General features: G+C 34.4%; 1 protein-coding gene across 2 annotated transcripts in view; it reads right to left on the bottom strand.

The window, feature by feature from the left end:
- Nucleotides 1-459: 459 nt before the first annotated feature.
- The window catches only part of Atg16 (Autophagy-related 16), a 130,511-nt gene continuing 122,904 nt past the window's right edge, over nucleotides 460-8,066 (bottom strand). For both annotated transcript variants that reach the window (XM_090101932.1, XM_090101933.1), the window contains one exon: nucleotides 460-2,335. The gene's annotated coding sequence lies outside the window, so the exon portion shown is untranslated. The remainder of the gene's footprint in view (nucleotides 2,336-8,066) is intronic.

Raw genomic sequence — 8,066 nt, 5'->3', positions numbered from 1 at the left:
GTTTATTTTACCAATTATAGACCTAATTAAGAGCAATCTATCAGTACCGGTCACAAGTTGCACATTTGAGTTTTTTGGAAGAAATAAATAGTTTTTGATCGATTGATGTGTAGTATGGGGAAATTGTTTGAGCCAAAATCATTTTTTACTGCGTATAACTCAGAAACGGTAGGATATAGGAAAAAATGATTTAGGTACAACTTGTAGATAACTTTATGGCCTTTCAACTTTTCCTTGAAAGTTTTTCTCTAACATGTACCGTTTTTGAGATTTAAGCGAAAAATGAAAAAATGGACTCATTTCCCCCCTCCCCCCACTCCGGGGCTCCTCCTAGTGTCCCGGGGTTTTAGTATGTTTATTACCTAGGGACTCTTGATATGTTTCCGAAGAAACATCTTACGTTACTAACTCACGCACTCTAGACCCCCCTTGGAGGGACTCATTCAATGGACTACAGTGTGAAATTCGAACCGTCTGCTCGGACAAAAGATCTAAAAAGAAAGCTTGTACGTGTTTAATGAAATCGTACAAAAAATATATACGACGATGATGGTGTTTTAACACGTGATGGTGTTCTTAGAATAGAATAATGGTGTTTGAAATAAAAAATCCAAACAACCTGAATATCTAAGTCGACCTTAAACTATATTTGTGTAATGATAAAATTATTATGCCATTGTCGAATTACTTATAACAGACATTTTATACAACGACAATGTCAGTGTTTACGCAAAATTAAGTTCATAGGCTGAAAAAATTGGTTAAACACTAATTAACTTAATAACTGGTGAGAGACTTCTATTATTAAACAATAGACGACAAAAAAGAACTAATGGTTTTTATCCATGTCGTTCGGCGAGCTATCGCACACTGTGGCGCTGTGGTTTTTTACCGAATTCCAGGTGCCGTCCGCGTCGCAGTAGTTTCGGGTAATTAAGCGGTCGGTAACGCGTAATTACATGTAAAAATAGCGTTAAATAAACGCGGGGTCATTGGTCTTTAAAAAATTACGGAGCGTGTCTGTCAAAACAAACGCCAGAGGGTTATAGATGTCGGCTGCGTTATCGGACCACAGCGTTGGTAATAGGGTATACGCAGGGCTACCATATTATGTTGTAAATTGTTTTGGCACATGATAAAAAATGATTTAAAAAAGTATCTGCTTGCATTACATCATTTTATAAAAGAAAGAATAAAGAAAATAAGCAGAATCAAGATAGAAAAGTGCTTTTCATCCGTTAGAGACGTAGATTTTACTCAATAAATTTTTGTGAGCTTTCATAATCCGAAACATCAAATTCACATTATCACATTAATTGTGAAAACCAAAACAACCAGCAATAAAACAATAAGATCACTGTGACAGATCCACACAAAACGATCGTGTGGCAGCCCTGAGTATAGAGCATAGAGGCTAGAGCATAGAGTATAGACAACAGTTTATTGATCGCGGGAATCGGCCGCTAGTGGTCGCATTGTGTGCTAATGAGTGGTCGGGAGCGCATGTGCCCTCCGATCCCGCGCACTAAAGGAAAACAAATATGAATTCGCGCTGACAACACGACGGTTATTAGTTATCGTGCACCGCCGCGGATTGGACACCGCCTTATGAATTTTATTCGTATTAATTAATATTTCATGTAACGCTGACCAGCCACTCCTTTTTCGGTGCGCGCACGCTTAGTTTAGTTTGCATCGGGGAACATTGGTCATGAAATTATATTGAATAATTTTCCCACGCTAATGAGCATTAGTCTGAAATTTGTTATTTACATCAAATATTGATGGACGAAACGATATTCAATTGAACAATTATATTTAAATTTTAAACAGTCCAGGAAACGAGATGGAAAATCTATTATGCGCATAAATTTATGATAGCAGAAGCGAACCTAAAATCGAGCAAACGAGACATATTCCACGAGCCTTGTGTAACGTTAAGGAATGAAAGATAATATCTTGGAAGACGAGTAAAAACGTCAAAAAACAGCCATTGCAACCGAGCGTAAAATTCTTGAAAGCACCCTCCAATTATAAATTTAACACCGTCCAATTAGTATTTACAAATAGACAATCGCATAAAAAGGTATTGTAATTTTTTATTGGCATCGATCGGTATCAGTGTAATATGTAATATGTACATGTTTTACCGGCTCCGTGTGGACGTGAAAAAGTGTAGAGTGTAGATGCTATCGTCATGTTTTGAACACGTCAATGCACCCGCGGCGACTAGGTACTACGTGAGTCTCTGCAGAATGTCTGCCGTGAGCCCGCGAACGAGATCCAACACCTCGCCGCTCTCGCCTTCCGCTGCTCCTGCCTCTTGCTGGGGAACCTAAAAACAATAAGCGATATCTGTACAATTGTTTATTCTTTGACAACATCGATAATGAATTAAATTTAAGAACGTTCATTTTAAGTACACTCTTGTTTAGATTATTTAAATTCGATATTCCCAAATGTGCAGCTGTTTAAATGTTTAACTCATATTTTTATTTGAAAAAAAAAAAAATGTTGAGTGGACAGACGTGACAAATAAATGATAGAATAATATAAATACACTTGTTTTATTTAAGGATTTAAGTAACATTGATTGATTGATTGTTTAACTAAACACAACAAAAAGCAAGAATATCACGGTCTATTGAACTACTAAAGCTGAAAATATAATTTATAAAGTATTAAGTTTATGTAAAGGTCAAATTGTTCCTTACTCTACTTTTTATGGTTTTAACGATTATGTTAATTCAAGATCGAATTTGATATTTATTCTGTAAGTATAAATTGATTGCTCCTTGGTGTGGTACCAACCGTTAGTGGATGAATATAATCATTCTGATTATTGCTTGCTGATTCAAATTAAATTGTAATTCGCTATTCAAATATTGTAAATAGGTGTAACGGAATGCGATATCCATAATATAAACCAGAATACAAGATACGTATAAACATAAAGATTACAATAACGTTATGGGTCTATATCGGTTTAGAAGTTCAGACGAGGTCGCAAAATTTCATAAATAACTTTGGGCAGTTATCTATTATAACCAGAAATACAAACCCATTTCGCAGAATATAGTCTTAGTGTAAATGTCATTTCGACAAAACAAATATTGCGACTCTGTTATGGAGTATGGAACGGAAAACATGTTGAAATAGATACGTTTATTGTAGAGTAACCGTTATTAACACTTCTCATATATTTGTATATCACAGCACTATTTCAAATCGATTCGAGCACTCGATTTATATCGTTCGTTAGTGAATTGCCGACTCTAACCCATGTATTTATATTTCTATGTATGGAATCAAATCTAACAGCTCGCCTAATAAATGCATATTTGATGGTGGTTAGATCTAATTCTAGAATGGTCTAAGAAAAATAACAGTCTGCGGAGAATATATTTCAAGTTATGCGATTTGGAGAAATGAGTAGTAATAAAGACAAATTGCTCGAGAGTATCACACAAACGATGAAATGATAGCTTCCAAAAAAGATAATTCAATTGCGATAATTTACTGAATCCCGCTCGGAGGCAAATTGTTTCGTTTAGATGTTTAGAGGAAATAAAAGTCGACCCACATTTTAAGACAAGAGATAGTCATCGTAAAAAGTTTAACGAATGGGACATAGGCAACGAGAGTATTCCGTGGTCATTGTAATAGATTTCTGAGAACGATTTGCTAATAACCGATATTAAATCGCCACTAGGTGTTGTGAGGACTGCCGGCAAACAAAAAGAGATATAATTATTTCTAGAACGGTAAACTGCTCTTAATGAGAGAGCTTATTGGCGAATTAACATCGCGTTTCGGTCAGGTAGGTGTCTTCGTTTTCTATTACCTCTAAATGGCTGTTAAGGATCTTTCGATAAGGGATTGCATAAGATTCTAATTAACAAGGTGATATAAACCAGTTACTATATTTATCTCATCGAACTGTTATGATACAGGAATTTCGCATAACTGAGATGACAGGAGCGGAAATTTTCTTGGCGGCTGTTTTTGCATTATTTTTTTATATAATATCCAATGAATGGTATGGAAGCCAAAGGCGTTGACAGCGATGATAAAAAAAGATTTGGCATTACATTAATTATAGGTTATACGATTACAAACCAATCTTTATAACGGTAGGTTCTGCTGACTTATAATAGTAAAGTATGAATATGAATAAAACAGTATTCAATCTTGGTGGGCCGACTAATTAATTATTGATTGAAGAAAAATGGTAACATTGGGCGGGATTTTTTGTTATTGGTATATTGAATGAGAAAATCAATTTGTGTTTTTTATTTAATATGTTAGCTGTATTCCGAAGCCAAAATAAACGATTTCGCAAATAAAACTAAGACTCCGGTTGTTAAAAGTAAGGTGTTTTAGAATTTATAATATAATATATTAATTAACACAGACACTCGACAGTACACAATACAACATTATTATACTACATTTTTCACATCTCCTTAGCATATTCTTGCAATAAACAAAAGTCCGACCCCAAAGAAAACCTTGACAATTTATTTACATTGAAAAATATTTTATTTATGAACCTATCAGTTAGAGGTGACAGTGCGTTATCAATTCGCATGCGATTAAGATCTGAGCTTCGTGCGTTGATTGGCCGGGTCATTACGCCGAAACGTACTCACTGGACCGCATAAAACAACGGTATCCCGACTGCCTTAGCCGCGAGCTATGCCATCATGTGTATCCAATATACTCAGCTATTTGTTTACACGACCAATTAAAATTTATTTATTGATTTGTAATTTTTATATCGAATTAATTACGGTGGTAAATAAAAATCCAATTAAACAGTAATCGATGAAGGCGGCGACATCAAAACCGCTAATTACGATTTATGAATGAATATTTACGATCTAGGTGTCACCAGCCGACTTTGTTGGAAAATGGAAATCGACGACAAAAAATTGAATGGGCCAACGTAGTACGTCATTTTGGCGATGATAAAAAGATACTGATCACGTACAGTAATTTGACTGTAGTAATTTTTCCGCTGAATTATATCGATAGAGGTGTAAATGGACCGTTGAACGCAATCCGATATACGTAACGCAATCGAGTTAAAATTGAGGAGGTGCCGTGGTGTGATAGATGATTGGAACTCGTTTCGATACTTCCTGTGGCGTCCACTTTGTCATTTATTAGATCGCGCGAATAGATTACATTTTTGATTGATTTACATATAATCATATAGAATATAGATGATAAAAGTCTATATTTTTGAGGAACTTAATATATAAAAGGTTATAATATTGTAAGCGATTTTAATTCTTACAATTTGGAACATTTAATTTCTAAAATTAATAGTTCATGATCTGGAAAATTGCAGTATTTCTCAGCAAAAGATTACTTTATTAATAATGGAAAACACTATAATTTATTTGAAATTATGGATATTCCATTATTTTGGACACAATCCGTGTTTGAAATTTGTACGGTATTATTGAGCGAGAGGATACACAATATAATTTTAATTTAACCTTGTGCTAGATTTATGGATATTGGAAATTTTAAATTATCTAATTTTATGATACGAAACAGGTTGTTTTAAACAATAAACGGAATTTTTTATATAAAATGGCGCCATTTTATAGAGCCATCGATGTAATTTTAATAAATTATCAATATGACCTATTTGAAAAAGGCATTAAATGTAAAGCATTGTTTTAATATTATTTGTATTTAAATGATCTTAATTTTAACCTTTAAAAGTGAAGACAGACTTATCGAAATTCCGAGTGAACGGAATCTTTCAATTATTATCGACCGCTTATTATATGCTGTCGAGTATTTTTTATCAAAATCATTTAAAATTAAATAGGTATGTAGGTACTTCATGAGAAGCAAGAATCTTCGAGATACTGGAACCAATTTAAGTTTTTTAGGCTTTACGACCCACTTCCTATACTATTGTATGTGGTAACTAAGTAGATTTGGCAAATTCTTTCCGGCCGTGAAATCTTATTAAAGCGAGATGTTTAAGTGAAGGTGCCGAATGCCGATATTATAATACCGTTCTGTACATTCACGTCGAGACAATATGGTTCGGTCAGCACGAACCCATACACACTTGTACAAAAACCCAATGAAAGTCGAAAGTCACGCTTTCACTTGCCGGCGATTTTGTATTGTGCGTCATAAGCACTAAACTCATTTTTAACAAAGGTGAATTATAGACCCGATGGTCGGACTATCGGAGGCGATTAGGTCAGTCGAGAACATTACCCTGGTGTGTGCTATTGATCGCTCCAATCATACTAATTTCATTCATTTAACTGACAGCCTTTCATTAACACCTCTCTTCGAATGTTTTATTCAAACCGTCGAGTGTTAAAACACGCTTTGAGACAATACAAAAAGAAAGCCTTTGTACATTTGTCGGAATGATTCCATTAAATGTTGTTTACTTGACAAGAATTTAGAAAGATTATACAAATTCCTCTACACATGGAGAGAGCATTGCCTTATAAATAGGTGCTGATTTATAGGAAAAATAACTTTATCTCAACACCAGAATTTATGGTAACGGTTATATAACACGCGAAGGTGTGACATCACGATAACTGCGCGGCTCGTCGCAGTGACATGTCAGGTTGGGGTCACCCGTTAGGAGGTCACAGACGGACAATTATGCAGTCTGGACATGTTCGCTGATGACGATATTTAGAATTTTTTTATGTTACCTATAGTTAAAAACTAAATGGCAACAGCCTAAGATTTAGCACTAAGACAACTATCATAGATCACAACTATGTGTTTTATGGGCTGTTAAAAGAGGTTCCCGTACGTAGTTAAGACAGGGATTTTTTTATCTCGTAGTGTAATGTATAACTTTGACATGTGAGACTTAGGACATTGCAGAATCTGATTACCACAAAATAATGTGGAGTACGGTACTCATTAAATTATTTTATTACTTAGTTAGAAAAAAAATCAATTTAAATATCTACGACAATAAAAAAAAGAAAACCTCATAAAAGTTCTATCAAGCTCTCGTTGAAAGCACTAAAAACATTTCTTTTGTTTTTAATTTGCATCGTGTATAATATGCGAAACTGGATCAATTAAAGCTTCGGTTATGCGATTCTAAAAAACTGCTTCAAAGTCTATGATACCCTATTCTTTCACAGGCGTGATAAATATTCACGATATTAACATCTCCTTTTTATGGCTGCACAGCAATAAAGGTCGTGTTATCTTGTTAAAAAACGAACGTATTCTTTGCTCAACAGCTGTAAGTCCACTTATAGCTAATTATCACACCCCGCCCTTTCTTCGTAGGTAACGATACACTTTGCCGCGCTATCAATGTAATACATCGCTTTGGATAATATGTAGTTTTAAATTCCACATATTATTGAGGTTAAAAATATTCTACATCTATTACTAATGTTATGTACATTATAAATTTTCCCGTGATGTTAAAAAATGTTAAATATAAAATCATTGTTAGAAACCTTGAAATGAAAGTTCTTTATTGTGGTGACACATGATGCCAGAAATAAATAAAAAATAGCAAAAGGCGGCTTAAATTGTAAAAAGAAAAACTAAACGTGGGTGAGCAAAATCAAGGATTACATCGAAGAGGGGCTATAAAAATAAAATGATTGTAAATTCTTAACACTTAATAATAACTTATAACAAAACATTTACTCCGTGAATCTTTATTACACCAACTTTAGCGGATAAGCATATGAATCATCAAGATTTTAGCATACAGGTTTTATAAGCAGAATATGTCCATTTTCTTTTGTAGGTATTTCCAAGTGCTTTGCCCTTTGAACTTTCTCGTGTATCATTTCTATTTAATTGACCGCCAATAATAAATACCCAGCACAAATCAGATATGCAATAGGAAATCATTACAAACGTACAAAGTGGCAATTGCCATAAATTAAAATCGATCAATACACGCACATCTAATTGACATGTGCTCAAAGCTAGATTATGATCATTGCAATAATTGAAACCGAACGGCTCGTCGAGCGTAATGCGGGCGGATAGCATCTGCCAGCGGCTGAAGTGTGGTTATCTCGCAG

The sequence above is a fragment of the Colias eurytheme genome, chromosome 5, assembly GCF_061535395.1.
Source record: "Colias eurytheme isolate Ceu_HAF_F1 chromosome 5, ilColEury1 Martin Lab GWU primary, whole genome shotgun sequence".
NCBI classification, from domain to species: Eukaryota; Metazoa; Arthropoda; class Insecta; order Lepidoptera; family Pieridae; genus Colias; species Colias eurytheme.
This window is presented reverse-complemented; position numbering and strand designations above follow the sequence as displayed.